This window comes from Chenopodium album, chromosome 3, assembly GCF_948465745.1.
Source record: "Chenopodium album chromosome 3, dcCheAlbu1.1, whole genome shotgun sequence".
NCBI classification, from domain to species: Eukaryota; Viridiplantae; Streptophyta; class Magnoliopsida; order Caryophyllales; family Amaranthaceae; genus Chenopodium; species Chenopodium album.
The window spans coordinates 34330495-34350771 of NC_137836.1; the positions used below are offsets into that span (position 1 = coordinate 34330495).

The 20277-nt window shown below is 37.8% G+C and overlaps 1 non-coding gene across 1 annotated transcript; it reads left to right on the forward strand.

Annotated features, from left to right (window-relative positions):
- Positions 1 to 18493: 18493 nt before the first annotated feature.
- On the forward strand, positions 18494 to 18599 carry LOC145625684 (small nucleolar RNA R71). Its single transcript, XR_014110593.1, has one exon. It is a non-coding gene; the product is annotated as a small nucleolar RNA R71 (small nucleolar RNA).
- Positions 18600 to 20277: the final 1678 nt, after the last annotated feature.

The following is a 20277-nucleotide window of genomic DNA, read 5'->3' on the forward strand; positions in this document are numbered from 1 at the left end:
CAATGTCCTCTACACAATGAGGGTCATGATCGTCCTCCATGAGATATAAACACCTGTCAAAGCAATCATAAAACAATATTAGTGTATATTAAAGTATGATTATAAATGAGTACACTTAAGAAATTTCAAACTTCAAACAAGTTAAATATAATGAAAATAGTTGTTAGAATGATTAAATGTTAGTTCATACACAAAACAAAGGACTTGGGTTAAGTAGAAGCTCATTTAAGCCATTTTCACCTATTTATGGTCCTTTAACCTTGTATATGCATGATAATTAGTACACTTAGGCAATTTAAAACTATAAACATGTAAAATATAATGAATATGGGTTGTTAGAATGATTAAATGTTAGTTCATACATAAAACAAAGGAATTGGGTTAAGTAGAAGGTCATTTAAGTCATTTTCACCTACTTATGGTCCTATAACCTTGTATATGCATGATAATGAGTACACATAGGCAATTTCAAACTACAAACATGTTAGTTTATATACAAAACAAAGGTTTTGGGTCAAATACAGGATCATTTATGTCATTTTATGGTCATTTTCGTCTTCTTATGCTCCTATATACATGATAACTAAACTATATTTGCAATGAAACCATTACTAACTTTTAATCATACTACCTCAATCTTAAATTCCTTCATTGTGGTCTGATCGCATATAACCTGCTTCGTTGTCTATGTCATTTAGTACAACAGGTCTAGGAATAGTGAAAGGTGCAGAATCATCAAACACATCATATTCTTCCTCATCCTCAACATCTCCAATGCCTAGGATTCTTCTTTTGCCAGCTAGCACTATAGACCATTTTTAATCGATAGGGTCACTTGCGTAGAACACTTGCTTAGCTTGAGATGCAAGGATAAATGGTTCCGCACTATCATTTGATCGAGGGTTAGATAGTGTCGTTAGTCTACTAACCCTAATCAAATTAACAATTTATAATACCTAAACTACCCTAATACGAGTATAGGGGTAAGTAAAGGGTCGAACCCAAAAGGACTAAGTGTATCAATCTATGCTAATTAGACTACTAGGAAAGCTTGTGAGGTAAGAGAGGTTCAATTAAACACTACTAAGAGCAAATAACTAAAACTAGGGAAAGTGGAATCCAATTAAATTAATGCATTCAACAACATCAAACAATTAGATGAAAATGACCTCAATTAGGACGATTTACACATTTAACTCACTCTCGCGCAATTAAACATGTTAATAATCCTACTAGACTAATTCACTCTCGTGCAACTAGCCTAGCAAAGATATGGAGGAATTTAGGGTTCTCAAACAACTCACTTTCGCACAATTGATTGAAAACACAATTAAAAGCATAGAATCAATTAGCTAGAAAGATTCTAATCCATAAAAGCATCATCCATACACAATAATCAAGAAACAATTTCATACTAACCACAATCAATCATTAAATTAATTAACATAACCTTCATCCATTTCCCTAGAACAAAACCTAAACTAACATGGTGAACAAAAATATGGAAAACAAGGTAAAATAATAATAAAAGCAAGAATCAACAACTAAACTAATTAATCTACTCAAATAAACAAATAAATAAGCAAAAACAATAATAAATGAAAGCAATAAAGGTGAGAGAAAGTTAGGAAGACTCATTGAATTTATGAGAGGGAAAATCCACAAATTTGCTTCTTCAAAATCCCAAAAACTCCATGAAAAATCCAAGCTTTCTCTCTCTAAACTACTCCTAAACTAGAGAGAGAAACTCCTAATCTAACCCTAAGAGAGAGAAGCTCTCCTAAACTAACTAAGAAAATAGCATCATAGATCCCCCCTTTTTTTCAAAGAGTCCCGTCTATATATATGTGGCTCCACACAAAAGAAAGAGACTTGGACAACAAGGCGCAAATAAATCGTAAACCCAGTCGTGCGCGCCCGCACATGAGTCCTGTGCGCCCGCACACAATGTGTGTGCGCCCTCTCATCGTAGTGTGCGGCCGCAACTTTGTGGGTACGGGGAAAATAAGCGCGCCCGCACATGAGTCATGCGCGCCCGCGCAAAGGTGTGTGCGCCCGCACAGAGGTCGCGCATAGGGTCGCGCAAACTCTCTGGTTTTGCTCTGTTTCTTCAGTCTGGCTGTGCGGGTTCTGACAGGGCTGCGCGCCCGCACAGCCTCACATGTGCGCCCGCGCATAAGCCGCACAGCACCCCGCGCACAACAGATAACTTGGCTTCTTGATATCCTCTTTCTTTCGGCGCATAATTCCTACAAAACCAAAGCATGGAGATCAAAATAAAAACAAAGAAGATAAATTAAATAAATTAAGAAAATAAGCTAAAAACTATTAAAAACCACTTAAATACTCGAAATCAAGATAAAAGACAAGAATAAGTAAATAAAGAAATAAAGGACAAAAAGGGTTAAATTATTGGAAAAATAAGCCGAAAAACGACTCAATAAACACCCTAAAAAGTGGCATAAAAGTCACTTATCAAACTCCCCCAAGCTAACCTTTTGCTCGTCCTCGAGCAAATTAACATGAAACACGAATGAAGGAGAATGATTTATTCAAGCAAAGCTAGAACACTTAAGGAGACAAGAATGTACACTAACTCACTTTCGTAGGAATCACGGTCACTTTTAGCAACTAATGACAAGCCCTTTAAACCCCTAGATCGCCCTAGAGGACGAGTGTGCTCTCGTGAGGGTGTCCTAAGAGTTTAACCCACAACTCTAAATAAAAACCAAGGCAAGGCAATAAAAAGAAAAGAAAAAGAAACATAAAACGAGAAAGAAAAACACAAGTTCATATTTGGACAAGAGATTGGAACAAACACCGATGGATGCAAACCTTTCTAAATAGACAAATGTATGCACGTTCCAAGATGTCAATGGTTGATTAAAACATAACATATGCTAAGCATAGAGAACTAATGAGGACTCAATCCACCCTAGCCCCAACCAATCGGGCCGCGTTCTCTCCACTAGCTTCAAATCAACCCTTAAGCTAGCTTCTCATGATTCCACGAAGGAATCGAAAAAAGATAAAGAAATGAAAAACTTTGAGAAGGTAATCCCGACATCTCAACTATGCATACTCTCTCCATAGGTTTGAAATCTATCTCCCTCCACCGTTCTTTGACCTAACCCCACTAAAGTCTAAGGGACTTTTATTAGGTTGTAACGTAAGGCTAATGGTTAAGGCAGGGTAAAAATTTGAAAATTTTGGTGATATTTCCTAAGTGAAGCAAAAGAGTGGCCTACTCTCAAAAACAAACTCAAGAAATCGCAAAATATCAAACAAAAATACCAATAATGCCATCTCCCACAAGTTTACTCAACACTAACACACAATATATACAAAAAAAATGAAGGAACGCTCCCCCCCAAGCTTGAACGAAGCATTCTCCTCAATGCTTAAACAAGGGAAGAAAACGAAACCAAACTAAAATATATTATTTGTGTTTATTTGTTTCTTTTTATTTTTTTTTTATGTGTCCTTGCCTTTTTCTAACCATGGACGGCTTTTTCTTGAAACTTCATTTGATTTTCTTGAATTGCATCTTTCTTCTCGAACTTTTTGCATATTCTTTTCAAGCTCAACTTTCAAATACCGTACTTAAACCAATTCACAAAGTTTTCTTGCTCATGATCAACACTCTCAACACTCAAACCTCACATGCCTATGCTTCACTAACTAAAAGGGTTGGTAAACATAGGCCATTGGGTTTGTAATGCGGTTTAAACAAGAGCAGGAAACATTAGGCTCAAATTGGTTAATAAGTAGGTTGATGCAAAATAGAAAATCAAATTTGTAACAAAATAAAAAGAAGATAAAGAAAAATGAGAAAAGGTGCCCTTTTCCTCCCCTAGAGAGGCCCGGTCACGATCTTGGGAGCTAGAGGTCGAAACAAGGATTAAGACATGCATAGTCAAGGATCCTAAATAGCCGCTCAACAAGGTGATGAAGGCTAGAACAAATGAAGCTCACAAGGGATTATAACCAAACAAATACCAACCAAGGGTTTCAAATCCACTATAGAGAGCAACTCCATCTTACCACATTCCCGTGAACTAAGGCTTCATGGACCCCTAAAAGTTCTTAAACTGGCTACCTTAGCATATAGTATCCTAGAGTCAACCAATGACACTCTCAAACCGTGCATACATTTACCACTTAGGAAGAAAAACATTCAAGGATTCAAGTCCCAAAACAAAATGTCCAAAATAAGAACAAACAAAACACATTTTGCCAAAATTACCTTGAAAATAAACAAAAATCTTTTTGGAATTTTCAAAACAAAAGAAAAGGCATGGAAATGCATATACTCAAGTGCATGGCATAAATAAATCAACATCCCACCAAAGCATGATAGAATACCCTCCCCCAAGCTTGAATGAGACAATATACTCAAACATAAACTAAATAATCCATGGGAGGGGACGAGAAAGAAATCAACCCAACAAACCAACACATGTCCAACGAGTCACCAACCATTAGAGAAAGAGCTAGGAAAGATGTTACCGGATATTGGTGGGTGTAAATACCCGCAAATGAACCAATTTAACCTTTCAAAGCCGATTTCCTTTTGAATTGAAATCTCGATTTCCACATGCTAGCAAAAATAGGCATCAAACTTCCTTGATTCTTGATCCAAACCAATGCATAAGTGTATATCAAGTCATGTACCTAGCAAAAGGCACACAAACATTTCCATGAGAGAAAATCTAATCTAAAAAGGAAAGAAAATGAAAGCAATAAAAACCTCGGGTTACTTCCCGAGAAAGGCTTGTTTAACGTCCAAGCAAGACCGCTCTAGTAAATAAAATTGCAACGAACGCAAGAGCTTATCAAATGCACTACTACACATCTCATATGATAACAAGTAGGCAAATGACGAGAGGAGGACGTGCAACAAGATTATTGCACGTAAATGAGGAGGAAGATGCCAAAAGAAAGAAGAAAAATCAAAAGAAAAATCAAAAAAAGAAGAAGAAAAATAAGGAAGAGAATAAAAAGGCAAAACCTCCTCAAAATCTTTTTGGGTGGCATAATCACCCATTTCCTCAATGATGGGAGGATGAGAAGGAAAAGTCTCATCAAAGAAGAGAGGGTCCTCAATAGGCTTTAAGACAAAAGAGGGGAGGAACATAGGATAGTAGGGGGTGTGGTCAAATTTCCTTGAGAAAGGGACATGAGGAAGGGGAGGAGAAACAATGGTCTCACAAAGCCTCACATCACCAATGAGGGCATGAAAATCAATCATTGAATCCTCAAAAGAACACTCTTGACTCTCATCTCCCTCAAACAAAAACTCTCCAATAGAAACAACCTCATCCTCCTCTCTATCACAACGATGAACAACAACTCCCTCAAGATCCTCAAAGCCTAGAGTCTCTAAACCATGCATGAAAGGATAAAGGTTTCTCTCAAATTCATCCCTTTCCCATGAAGCATTTCCAATGAACTCTTTCAAGAGGCTATAATGATTTGTTACACCTTCAATGAACATACTAGCCATAACCTCAAATAAGTCCAAAGACTCATGGATAGAAGGGTCACAAACATGCAAGGTAGACTCATCAAGATGGGGAAGGGGGTTGGAAACCTCAAAATCGATATTTTCTTCATTAAAAACTCTTCCACCATCACTCAAGGGACTTTCAATCTCTCTTGATCGCTCAAACTCATCATCATCATCCTCATGAAATCCCTCATTCAAAATTGAAGATGGCTCACTCACATCCTCCCCAAGGGAAGCTCTCAAAGGGGGTAAATAAGGGGAAGGATGGCATTCAAGCTCAAATGGGGAATGAAAAGGATCAAAATCCTCAAAAATCCCCTCATCACAAGAAAATCTCCCCTCAACTTCACACCCTTGGCCCACATCATTCTCAAAAACACTCTCACACTCCAAATGAGGTGCCTCACATCCATTTACATCAACCAAAGCACTCATCACTTGGGCAAGCCTCACTTCTCTCAATTTTTGTTCCTCTTGAAGCTCTTGGAGTCGTTGGGTGAGATATTGCATTTGAGAAAGAATTTGGGCTTCAATGTTATTGGGTTGAGGTTCATGATCAAAGTCAAATTGCACATCATCAAAATTAGCACAAACCTCATCAAAATGAGCATAAGGGGGAAAGGTGTCAATTTGCATACTTGGATTATCACTAGGCACATAAGAAGTATCAAGAGAATTCATGCAAAAATTAAAAGAATCTTGGCATTGAGAATCAAAGTAAGAAACATGAGATTCTCTATCTAAAGAATCCTTAGCAAGCCATGTGAAGAAATCCCACGCATCATGCATAGACAAATGACAAAATCTACCATTATTCATGTCCTCAACCATTCCCCTAGTATACTCATTCATGCCCCAATAAGCTATATCACAAGCATCACTAAGAGAACACCCATGGTAACTAAGAAAACCATCTAGTCTTTCAAAGTAAGCATAAAAGGGTTCACCATCAAATTGAGGAAAAGATAAGCATGCCATTTTTATACAAAGAACAAAGAAAAGCAAACACAAATCAAATTATATACAAGAACCTAGCTAATCTAATCAACACAAACTAATGAACGCCTTAGTCCCCGGCAACGGCGCCAAAATTTGATCGAGGGTTAGATAGTGTCGTTAGTCTACTAACCCTAATCAAATTAACAATTTATAATACCTAAACTACCCTAATACGAGTATAGGGGTAAGTAAAGGGTCGAACCCAAAAGGACTAAGTGTATCAATCTATGCTAATTAGACTACTAGGAAAGCTTGTGAGGTAAGAGAGGTTCAATTAAACACTACTAAGAGCAAATAACTAAAACTAGGGAAAGTGGAATCCAATTAAATTAATGCATTCAACAACATCAAACAATTAGATGAAAATGACCTCAATTAGGACGATTTACACATTTAACTCACTCTCGCGCAATTAAACATGTTAATAATCCTACTAGACTAATTCACTCTCGTGCAACTAGCCTAGCAAAGATATGGAGGAATTTAGGGTTCTCAAACAACTCACTTTCGCACAATTGATTGAAAACACAATTAAAAGCATAGAATCAATTAGCTAGAAAGATTCTAATCCATAAAAGCATAATCCATACACAATAATCAAGAAACAATTTCATACTAACCACAATCAATCATTAAATTAATTAACATAACCTTCATCCATTTCCCTAGAACAAAACCTAAACTAACATGGTGAACAAAAATATGGAAAACAAGGTAAAATAATAATAAAAGCAAGAATCAACAACTAAACTAATTAATCTACTCAAATAAACAAATAAATAAGCAAAAACAATAATAAATGAAAGCAATAAAGGTGAGAGAAAGTTAGGAAGACTCATTGAATTTATGAGAGGGAAAATCCACAAATTTGCTTCTTCAAAATCCCAAAAACTCCATGAAAAATCCAAGCTTTCTCTCTCTAAACTACTCCTAAACTAGAGAGAGAAACTCCTAATCTAACCCTAAGAGAGAGAAGCTCTCCTAAACTAACTAAGAAAATAGCATCATAGATCCCCCCTTTTTTTCAAAGAGTCCCGTCTATATATATGTGGCTCCACACAAAAGAAAGAGACTTGGACAACAAGGCGCAAATAAATCGTAAACCCAGTCGTGCGCGCCCGCACACGAGTCCTGTGCGCCCGCACACAATGTGTGTGCGCCCTCTCATCGTAGTGTGCGGCCGCAACTTTGTGGGTACGGGGAAAATAAGCGCGCCCGCACATGAGTCATGCGCGCCCGCGCAAAGGTGTGTGCGCCCGCACAGAGGTCGCGCATAGGGTCGCGCAAACTCTCTGGTTTTGCTCTGTTTCTTCAGTCTGGCTGTGCGGGTTCTGACAGGGCTGCGCGCCCGCACAGCCTCACATGTGCGCCCGCGCATAAGCCGCACAGCACCCCGCGCACAACAGATAACTTGGCTTCTTGATATCCTCTTTCTTTCGGCGCATAATTCCTACAAAACCAAAGCATGGAGATCAAAATAAAAACAAAGAAGATAAATTAAATAAATTAAGAAAATAAGCTAAAAACTATTAAAAACCACTTAAATACTCGAAATCAAGATAAAAGACAAGAATAAGTAAATAAAGAAATAAAGGACAAAAAGGGTTAAATTATTGGAAAAATAAGCCGAAAAACGACTCAATAAACACCCTAAAAAGTGGCATAAAAGTCACTTATCAAACTCCCCCAAGCTAACCTTTTGCTCGTCCTCGAGCAAATTAACATGAAACACGAATGAAGGAGAATGATTTATTCAAGCAAAGCTAGAACACTTAAGGAGACAAGAATGTACACTAACTCACTTTCGTAGGAATCACGGTCACTTTTAGCAACTAATGACAAGCCCTTTAAACCCCTAGATCGCCCTAGAGGACGAGTGTGCTCTCGTGAGGGTGTCCTAAGAGTTTAACCCACAACTCTAAATAAAAACCAAGGCAAGGCAATAAAAAGAAAAGAAAAAGAAACATAAAACGAGAAAGAAAAACACAAGTTCATATTTGGACAAGAGATTGGAACAAACACCGATGGATGCAAACCTTTCTAAATAGACAAATGTATGCACGTTCCAAGATGTCAATGGTTGATTGAAACATAACATATGCTAAGCATAGAGAACTAATGAGGACTCAATCCACCCTAGCCCCAACCAATCGGGCCGCGTTCTCTCCACTAGCTTCAAATCAACCCTTAAGCTAGCTTCTCATGATTCCACGAAGGAATCGAAAAAAGATAAAGAAATGAAAAACTTTGAGAAGGTAATCCCGACATCTCAACTATGCATACTCTCTCCATAGGTTTGAAATCTATCTCCCTCCACCGTTCTTTGACCTAACCCCACTAAAGTCTAAGGGACTTTTATTAGGTTGTAACGTAAGGCTAATGGTTAAGGCAGGGTAAAAATTTGAAAATTTTGGTGATATTTCCTAATTGAAGCAAAAGAGTGGCCTACTCTCAAAAACAAACTCAAGAAATCGCAAAATATCAAACAAAAATACCAATAATGCCATCTCCCACAAGTTTACTCAACACTAACACACAATATATACAAAAAAAATGAAGGAACGCTCCCCCCCAAGCTTGAACGAAGCATTCTCCTCAATGCTTAAACAAGGGAAGAAAACGAAACCAAACTAAAATATATTATTTGTGTTTATTTGTTTCTTTTTATTTTTTTTTTATGTGTCCTTGCCTTTTTCTAACCATGGACGGCTTTTTCTTGAAACTTCATTTGATTTTCTTGAATTGCATCTTTCTTCTCGAACTTTTTGCATATTCTTTTCAAGCTCAACTTTCAAATACCGTACTTAAACCAATTCACAAAGTTTTCTTGCTCATGATCAACACTCTCAACACTCAAACCTCACATGCCTATGCTTCACTAACTAAAAGGGTTGGTAAACATAGGCCATTGGGTTTGTAATGCGGTTTAAACAAGAGCAGGAAACATTAGGCTCAAATTGGTTAATAAGTAGGTTGATGCAAAATAGAAAATCAAATTTGTAACAAAATAAAAAGAAGATAAAGAAAAATGAGAAAAGGTGCCCTTTTCCTCCCCTAGAGAGGCCCGGTCACGATCTTGGGAGCTAGAGGTCGAAACAAGGATTAAGACATGCATAGTCAAGGATCCTAAATAGCCGCTCAACAAGGTGATGAAGGCTAGAACAAATGAAGCTCACAAGGGATTATAACCAAACAAATACCAACCAAGGGTTTCAAATCCACTATAGAGAGCAACTCCATCTTACCACATTCCCGTGAACTAAGGCTTCATGGACCCCTAAAAGTTCTTAAACTGGCTACCTTAGCATATAGTATCCTAGAGTCAACCAATGACACTCTCAAACCGTGCATACATTTACCACTTAGGAAGAAAAACATTCAAGGATTCAAGTCCCAAAACAAAATGTCCAAAATAAGAACAAACAAAACACATTTTGCCAAAATTACCTTGAAAATAAACAAAAATCTTTTTGGAATTTTCAAAACAAAAGAAAAGGCATGGAAATGCATATACTCAAGTGCATGGCATAAATAAATCAACATCCCACCAAAGCATGATAGAATACCCTCCCCCAAGCTTGAATGAGACAATATACTCAAACATAAACTAAATAATCCATGGGAGGGGACGAGAAAGAAATCAACCCAACAAACCAACACATGTCCAACGAGTCACCAACCATTAGAGAAAGAGCTAGGAAAGATGTTACCGGATATTGGTGGGTGTAAATACCCGCAAATGAACCAATTTAACCTTTCAAAGCCGATTTCCTTTTGAATTGAAATCTCGATTTCCACATGCTAGCAAAAATAGGCATCAAACTTCCTTGATTCTTGATCCAAACCAATGCATAAGTGTATATCAAGTCATGTACCTAGCAAAAGGCACACAAACATTTCCATGAGAGAAAATCTAATCTAAAAAGGAAAGAAAATGAAAGCAATAAAAACCTCGGGTTACTTCCCGAGAAAGGCTTGTTTAACGTCCAAGCAAGACCGCTCTAGTAAATAAAATTGCAACGAACGCAAGAGCTTATCAAATGCACTACTACACATCTCATATGATAACAAGTAGGCAAATGACGAGAGGAGGACGTGCAACAAGATTATTGCACGTAAATGAGGAGGAAGATGCCAAAAGAAAGAAGAAAAATCAAAAGAAAAATCAAAAAAAGAAGAAGAAAAATAAGGAAGAGAATAAAAAGGCAAAACCTCCTCAAAATCTTTTTGGGTGGCATAATCACCCATTTCCTCAATGATGGGAGGATGAGAAGGAAAAGTCTCATCAAAGAAGAGAGGGTCCTCAATAGGCTTTAAGACAAAAGAGGGGAGGAACATAGGATAGTAGGGGGTGTGGTCAAATTTCCTTGAGAAAGGGACATGAGGAAGGGGAGGAGAAACAATGGTCTCACAAAGCCTCACATCACCAATGAGGGCATGAAAATCAATCATTGAATCCTCAAAAGAACACTCTTGACTCTCATCTCCCTCAAACAAAAACTCTCCAATAGAAACAACCTCATCCTCCTCTCTATCACAACGATGAACAACAACTCCCTCAAGATCCTCAAAGCCTAGAGTCTCTAAACCATGCATGAAAGGATAAAGGTTTCTCTCAAATTCATCCCTTTCCCATGAAGCATTGCCAATGAACTCTTTCAAGAGGCTATAATGATTTGTTACACCTTCAATGAACATACTAGCCATAACCTCAAATAAGTCCAAAGACTCATGGATAGAAGGGTCACAAACATGCAAGGTAGACTCATCAAGATGGGGAAGGGGGTTGGAAACCTCAAAATCGATATTTTCTTCATTAAAAACTCTTCCACCATCACTCAAGGGACTTTCAATCTCTCTTGATCGCTCAAACTCATCATCATCATCCTCATGAAATCCCTCATTCAAAATTGAAGATGGCTCACTCACATCCTCCCCAAGGGAAGCTCTCAAAGGGGGTAAATAAGGGGAAGGATGGCATTCAAGCTCAAATGGGGAATGAAAAGGATCAAAATCCTCAAAAATCCCCTCATCACAAGAAAATCTCCCCTCAACTTCACACCCTTGGCCCACATCATTCTCAAAAACACTCTCACACTCCAAATGAGGTGCCTCACATCCATTTACATCAACCAAAGCACTCATCACTTGGGCAAGCCTCACTTCTCTCAATTTTTGTTCCTCTTGAAGCTCTTGGAGTCGTTGGGTGAGATATTGCATTTGAGAAAGAATTTGGGCTTCAATGTTATTGGGTTGAGGTTCATGATCAAAGTCAAATTGCACATCATCAAAATTAGCACAAACCTCATCAAAATGAGCATAAGGGGGAAAGGTGTCAATTTGCATACTTGGATTATCACTAGGCACATAAGAAGTATCAAGAGAATTCATGCAAAAATTAAAAGAATCTTGGCATTGAGAATCAAAGTAAGAAACATGAGATTCTCTATCTAAAGAATCCTTAGCAAGCCATGTGAAGAAATCCCACGCATCATGCATAGACAAATGACAAAATCTACCATTATTCATGTCCTCAACCATTCCCCTAGTATACTCATTCATGCCCCAATAAGCTATATCACAAGCATCACTAAGAGAACACCCATGGTAACTAAGAAAACCATCTAGTCTTTCAAAGTAAGCATAAAAGGGTTCACCATCAAATTGAGGAAAAGATAAGCATGCCATTTTTATACAAAGAACAAAGAAAAGCAAACACAAATCAAATTATATACAAGAACCTAGCTAATCTAATCAACACAAACTAATGAACGCCTTAGTCCCCGGCAACGGCGCCAAAATTTGATCGAGGGTTAGATAGTGTCGTTAGTCTACTAACCCTAATCAAATTAACAATTTATAATACCTAAACTACCCTAATACGAGTATAGGGGTAAGTAAAGGGTCGAACCCAAAAGGACTAAGTGTATCAATCTATGCTAATTAGACTACTAGGAAAGCTTGTGAGGTAAGAGAGGTTCAATTAAACACTACTAAGAGCAAATAACTAAAACTAGGGAAAGTGGAATCCAATTAAATTAATGCATTCAACAACATCAAACAATTAGATGAAATTGACCTCAATTAGGACGATTTACACATTTAACTCACTCTCGCGCAATTAAACATGTTAATAATCCTACTAGACTAATTCACTCTCGTGCAACTAGCCTAGCAAAGATATGGAGGAATTTAGGGTTCTCAAACAACTCACTTTCGCACAATTGATTGAAAACACAATTAAAAGCATAGAATCAATTAGCTAGAAAGATTCTAATCCATAAAAGCATAATCCATACACAATAATCAAGAAACAATTTCATACTAACCACAATCAATCATTAAATTAATTAACATAACCTTCATCCATTTCCCTAGAACAAAACCTAAACTAACATGGTGAACAAAAATATGGAAAACAAGGTAAAATAATAATAAAAGCAAGAATCAACAACTAAACTAATTAATCTACTCAAATAAACAAATAAATAAGCAAAAACAATAATAAATGAAAGCAATAAAGGTGAGAGAAAGTTAGGAAGACTCATTGAATTTATGAGAGGGAAAATCCACAAATTTGCTTCTTCAAAATCCCAAAAACTCCATGAAAAATCCAAGCTTTCTCTCTCTAAACTACTCCTAAACTAGAGAGAGAAACTCCTAATCTAACCCTAAGAGAGAGAAGCTCTCCTAAACTAACTAAGAAAATAGCATCATAGATCCCCCCTTTTTTTCAAAGAGTCCCGTCTATATATATGTGGCTCCACACAAAAGAAAGAGACTTGGACAACAAGGCGCAAATAAATCGTAAACCCAGTCGTGCGCGCCCGCACATGAGTCCTGTGCGCCCGCACACAATGTGTGTGCGCCCTCTCATCGTAGTGTGCGGCCGCAACTTTGTGGGTACGGGGAAAATAAGCGCGCCCGCACATGAGTCATGCGCGCCCGCGCAAAGGTGTGTGCGCCCGCACAGAGGTCGCGCATAGGGTCGCGCAAACTCTCTGGTTTTGCTCTGTTTCTTCAGTCTGGCTGTGCGGGTTCTGACAGGGTTGCGCGCCCGCACAGCCTCACATGTGCGCCCGCGCATAAGCCGCACAGCACCCCGCGCACAACAGATAACTTGGCTTCTTGATATCCTCTTTCTTTCGGCGCATAATTCCTACAAAACCAAAGCATGGAGATCAAAATAAAAACAAAGAAGATAAATTAAATAAATTAAGAAAATAAGCTAAAAACTATTAAAAACCACTTAAATACTCGAAATCAAGATAAAAGACAAGAATAAGTAAATAAAGAAATAAAGGACAAAAAGGGTTAAATTATTGGAAAAATAAGCCGAAAAACGACTCAATAAACACCCTAAAAAGTGGCATAAAAGTCACTTATCATCATTCAAGTAGCCAAGATCTACAAGAGTAAAGTCCTCATATTTGACATTACACCTGATATTATCAACCCATTGACACTTGAAAATAGCAACCATAAAGTTACATTAATCAAGCTCCCATATTTCTTGAATTCGACCATAGTGTGACAACTCTGCATTGACAGATGATTTATCGTTAGAACTTGCAAACTCCCTTGACGATGCCACAAGCATTACACCACTGTTCTGGGTGGAGGAAGATTTTAAATCACGACCCTCGGTCCAAAAAGTGTACCCATTAATGTCATATCCCTCAAATGAACGAACATCATCCCTAGGACCGTACGCAAGCCACCGTACTATATCGGTCACATTAATATCATCCAATCGACTCATTACTCGATCACGATACCAATTAACAAACCTCTTATTATGCAACTGCATTAGTGCCCGTTCACCTTTCGATGGAAATTTGTCACGCAAACTAGCCATGTGCTCGTCTAAATATGGGTGCACATCTGAAACATGGTGCAACACATAAAGGTGTGCTTGTAAGAACTGATATCGGTCAGGTGACATTTGTTTCGACCCAATTATTCCATGACCATCAAGTCTACCTTCATGTCGAGAAACCTTTTTCTGCCTACGGACGGGTGATCACGCCTAAGAAACCTTCGAGTCTGCAAGTAGACATCTTTGCGAGAATGAGTAAGGTATACAATTGATGTGTAATCAATACACATGGGGCATGCTTTTTTCCCTTTGACCTTGTACCCACACAAGTTGCCATATGCAGGGAAGTCATTCATGGTCCACTTAAGGGTTGCACGCAATGTGAACATCTCGTTCTGATGAGCATCGAAAACGGAAACCCCTTCGTCCCACATCTTTCTCAAGTCGTCAATAAGCGGTGCAAGGTAAACAGCTATGTCGTTTCCAGGTTGCCTAGGCCCCGTTATTAGTAATGAAAGCATTACATAATTACGTTTCATGGACATCCAAGGAGGTAAATTATAAATCACTTAAAGTACCGGAAATGTGTTGTGTTGGGTACTAAGAGTGCCAAATGGATTCATCCCGTCCGTGCACAACCCAAGCCTTATATTTCAAACTTCATCACGAAATTTCTTAAACTTCAAATCAATGTTCTTCCACTGTGGAGAGTCGGTTGGATGCTTCAACATTCTGTTTTTCTTTCTTCCTTCTGCATGCCACCTCAAGTTTTTAGCGTCTTTTGGTATTGAGAACACACGCTCAAACCTTAAAATAAAGGAAGATACCACAACACCTTAGTAGGAGGTCCCTCCGTACCAACATTGCAACTCATGCGCTTGTAGCGCGAGCGCTTGCATCGTGAACACACTTGCCATTGTTCATACTCATTTCGATAAAGAATACAGTCATTAGCTCATGCATGTATCTTTTTATACTCTAAACCAAAGGGACACATGAGCTTCTTTGCGTAATATTAGACTTAGGAATTTCATTCCCATCAGGCAACATATCACTTAATGCGGTCGACAAAGAAGTAAAACTAATGTCCGTCCACCCATGCTTCGACTAAATGTTGAAAAGTGTTAGCACGGCCGATAGTTTGGAGTATTTTTTGCACTTAGGATACAAAGGCTTTTTGGAAGCCTCCGATAATAACTCAAACACTCCACCTTCAACACCATGCAACATCTCATCCACTTGTTCATCCTCGACCTCATCTGCCTGATCGTCATCGGCTCCATCCTCACCATTATCAACAATATAGTCATCATTCTCGTATTCCTCGTCCACATGAATCTCATTGCTTCTAACACGCACATCATTCCGATCAAGATCCCCACTGTACTCTCCACTTTCTCCGTGCCAAATACACACATGGTATAATTGCCTAAACCCATGACATAATACATGATATCTAATGATTTCAACACTATCGACCAAATTCACATTATTACAATAACCACAAGGACAATAAGGCCTTTGTCACCCAGTTTGCGTTGATAAGCTAAAGTCCTATCGCAAAACTCTTGAACCCCATTCCAAAATTCCAATGTATCGTGTCTACCATACATCCAACCACGATCTTTCTCCATTTAGTAAATTGTCTCTAAACATATATATCAACATATAATGAATAATGTGTAATTGCTACATATTTTATGTAAATCAAATTCAAGTACAAAACGTGAATATACCATTCATATTGTGAAAAAATGCATGTTTCCAAAAGGGTCTTTATCACTCCAACCTAACCCATCCTTGAATGTCTACTTCACTAGTGAATGTATGTCAACTTTCCAATTTTAAGGAAAATCCGGTAGCATTTCCCCCTAGTTCCCTAAGTACACGATGTAGATGATTAATTACCCACATATGTACCCAGAGAACATAGTGAGGAAATGGTAAGCCAAGATGTTCCTTAATATCGAAAAGAAAGCATACATTCACCACCTAAGTGAGAGTACACATTCAAGAACAGTCACAACCGATGACTATTCAAGACTTTCTCCTAATGAGAACGCCTTAAACGGGTATCTAGGCATATGATGATGCAAGTATTCTATATATTGTTGTATTTATTTGCAATTAAGCAATACACAAGGTGCGATTTCTTGAATAAACTATTATTAAATAGATAAATAGAAAGAAATATAGCTTAGTAAAGTTTATAAGTCATACATATATAGCAACTACCCACTTGAGCTCAATATGTAGTCCTCAAGCTAAACTCGTGCTTCAATTCACATATGAATCTATTAAAAAAACAAAATTAGCAACGTCACTAATTCTCTAATATATTAACAACTCTCTAATGTATTCACAATTCTCTAATTTATTCACGACTAATTAAGTGGCAATATCACTATTTCTCTAATTTATGCACAATTCTCTAATTTAATCACAATTCTCTAAATTATTCACAATTCTCTAATGTAATCACAATTCTCTAATTATTCACAATTTTCTAACTTATTCAGAACTAATTAGTAACAAGGTCACTAATTCTCTAATATATTCACAATTACCCATTAAAACAACCTAAAATTACACATAATAACATACCAAAATTCAACTAATTCAGTAACATTTTTACTAATCTCTACTATATTCAAAAGTAGACATTAAATCAACCTTAAAATAACCCATTAAAACATACAAAATTTTTCAACTAAGGAACAAGGTAATGCAAAATTACTCTAATCTATAATATGCATTAAAAATTTCTAAATAAACAACCAATTAAAAAATTTAAAAAATTCGGGTAAAATTACATACATTCCTTCACTTTAATTTGCTTAACAATAATTGTTCAAAATGCTATTGAAAATAATAGAATTACATATTTCAAAATAATTGTTCAATTTTTTAACAAAAAATTAAAAAAATACCCTAAACTAGTTGGAGGTGGAAGAAGCTAAGGAGAGGAGAGATTGAGGACGACCCTCGGTTATGGAGGTAGCAGCGGTGGTGCGCAATGGTGGAGGTAGCGATGCGGTGGAGTGGTGGAGGCGGTGCGCGGTGGTGGGGCTGTTGTTTTCGAAGAATGCTGGTGGAGGCAGCAGCTTTGAAAGAGAAAGAAAGGGAAAACAGAGGGGCAGGGGAGGATTAAAAGAGAAGGGCAGTGGTTTTCGACACCTCTGGTGGCCGGTGAAGATGGCGACTGTGGTGGAGCGAAAAGGGGGAGGGTTCGTCTCTAATGAAACAGTGAAGAAGTCGGGGAATGCTAGGAAATTGAAAGAGAAAGAGAGGAAGGAGAAGAAAAGGCAGCACTTGTTTTTTTTTTAAAAATTCCCCGGTTCAATTGGTACCGGTTCAAACCGGTGCCATCTGTATTTTGGCACCAGTTTGAGCTGAACCGGTGCCGTTTCTCTTTGTCTAAAAATCCGCCCATTTTTTGGCCGGTTTTTGCCACCGGTTTGGCCTGAACCGGTGGCATTTGGGGGTTGCCTTTTCGTATTTTTCTACTAGTGTTGTTATAGTTACCTCGGGAATTTTTGTTCCCTTCGTTCCTTTTACCACCACCTTGGTTATAATTATCGAAATTTCCATGGTTGCTGTAATTTCTATTCCATTGACCCCTTAGATTATTAAACCTTTAATCGTTATTATTTGACCCATAGTTCACATGCTCATTCACATTCCCATCTTATTCATCACAAATATCCATACATGCATAAGAGAAATTAGAAGCTTCATGCTCATACGATCCACAAACATCACAAAACAAGAAACCACTAAGCATGTTACTAGAAGAGGGAGAAGGTTGAGAACTAGAAGACATACCTCTCCCTTTAGATTGGAAGGGATGATTCGAAACTTGGGAGGTAGCACTTTCCAACTTTTCCTTGGTAGCAGACATTTCCTTCCCAAAGTTTGTCAATTGTGAGGACAAGTTGTTTATGGCAATAAGATGATCAATTGAGTACACAAAAGAACTACTCTTGCTAGTTGACTCCCTTTCACCATGTTGCCAATCTCTATAGTACTTCACTACGTCTTCAATTATGTCTACCACTTCCTCCGCCGTTTTATTCATAATGGGACCTCCGGCTCCTTCATTAAGACACGACTTTCCTTGAGGACATAGGCCACCATAAAAGATTTGAATAATTCAGTAAGTAGGAATTTCTTGGTGAGGACATTCTCTTTGATATTCCTTGTATCTCTCCCATGCTTCATAGAGGCTTTCATTAGACTTTTGATGGAAACCTTGAATCAAAGCTCTAGCCTCCGCCGTTTTCTTATGTGGGTAGAAACGGGATGGAAATCCCTTGGTCACTTTGTCCCATGTCCTTAGAGAATTGGATTTAACCTTCTTGTCTAATCATTCCAAAGCACGCCCTATGAGAGGAAAGGGAAAAATCTTGAGGCGGATGAATTCTTGGGAAATTCCATTCACTTTGATTGTATTGTAGTATTTTTCAAACCCTTTGAGATGGTTTAGCGGGCTTTCAGGTTTAGCCCTACTAAACTGTCTCCTCTCTATCAAAGTGATCATTGTCGGCCTTATTTTAAAGTCATTACCGGTGTTGTAGGTGGAGAAATCCTACTTTCAAACCTATATGCACCTGGAATCCCCAATTCCTTCAATGCCACCCTTGGATTTTCTCCCATCCTTGCTTGTCCTTCTTTTTGTGGTTCCTCTTCACTTGGAGGGCTAGAACTCAAAGAAAGTTTAGCAACTCTTATCCTTGCAATTGTTCTCTCAATTTAAAGATCAAGTGGCACAAGTGAACGACCACGTGCTCTACGCATACAAACTTAAAAGAAATAATGAGTAGCACGGCTACAAATGTAGCCCAAAAGAGAAATATATTTTTATATTCTAAAATTAAAAATGAAGTAGACTCAACAACTATAACACATTAACAATTTCATTTCCTGGCAACGGCGCCATTTTAATGTGATGTAATCTAGGTCGCTGAAATTAAAGCACCACCAATCAAATAATTAAGAAAGTCAAACATGTTCCTTGTATAGGACAAGTCCGAGTCAAACCACGAGGAATGAGATGGAGAATGTCACTAGTAGAAAAAACCAATTTGGAATCCCTAAATTGGAAGAGTTTATTCAATTCCGCTTCCAAAAACAAAAAAAAAACCCTCCCATAAAAAAAAACAACCTAAGATTTGCAAAGAAAAGCGGTTTGAACTGAACCGCTTCCATAAATCAAAAGGGAAGCGTTTCAAACCACTTCCTTTTAAAAAAAAATAGCTGCCATGTCCTGCACAAAAACCCTTGAATTTTTCGGCTCCATCCTCTCTTTTTTCATACAAATTTCTTATTTCCCTCCACTCCTCTCATACTTTCGTTCCTCTCTCAATTCAGTCCAAAGGTTGACGACACTCCACCACCACTCCTTCTCTGTTCGTGGGTTTTGCTGATGTTGGTGGTTGTTGCTGTGGGGGTGGTGGTGCTCGTAGGTGGTCATGGTAGCTGTTGTACTGTGGTGTTGCTGGTCGTGTTCCGGTGGTGTTACTGCATGTGGTTGGGTTGCTGCAGCCGGAAGCTGGTGGTGTTCGTGGTGTTACTGCTCTGGTTTGCTAATGGTGTTCACCTCTCCTCCATGCCATAAGTACCTAGCACCACCACTACACCTCCCTCTCTCACTCCATATTACATCTCTTTATTACTCTCAAATTAGGGTGAGTTGTTGCTCAATTTTACTTTCATATGATATAATTGATTGTTTATTCCAAATTTAAAAGTTTGGGTATCAAATTTAGTTAAGACAATTTTTACTTAATTGTTTTATTAATTGTTTTTTTTATTTCATATTGTTTAGTTTTTGTTTTATTTTTTAAATGTTATATATTTATATGTTGTGTGAATTAAAGTAGCTTTAAATTAATTTTATTAAATATATTACTTGTTAGTTAACTAGTAAGTTTGTTAAAATTGGTTAGTA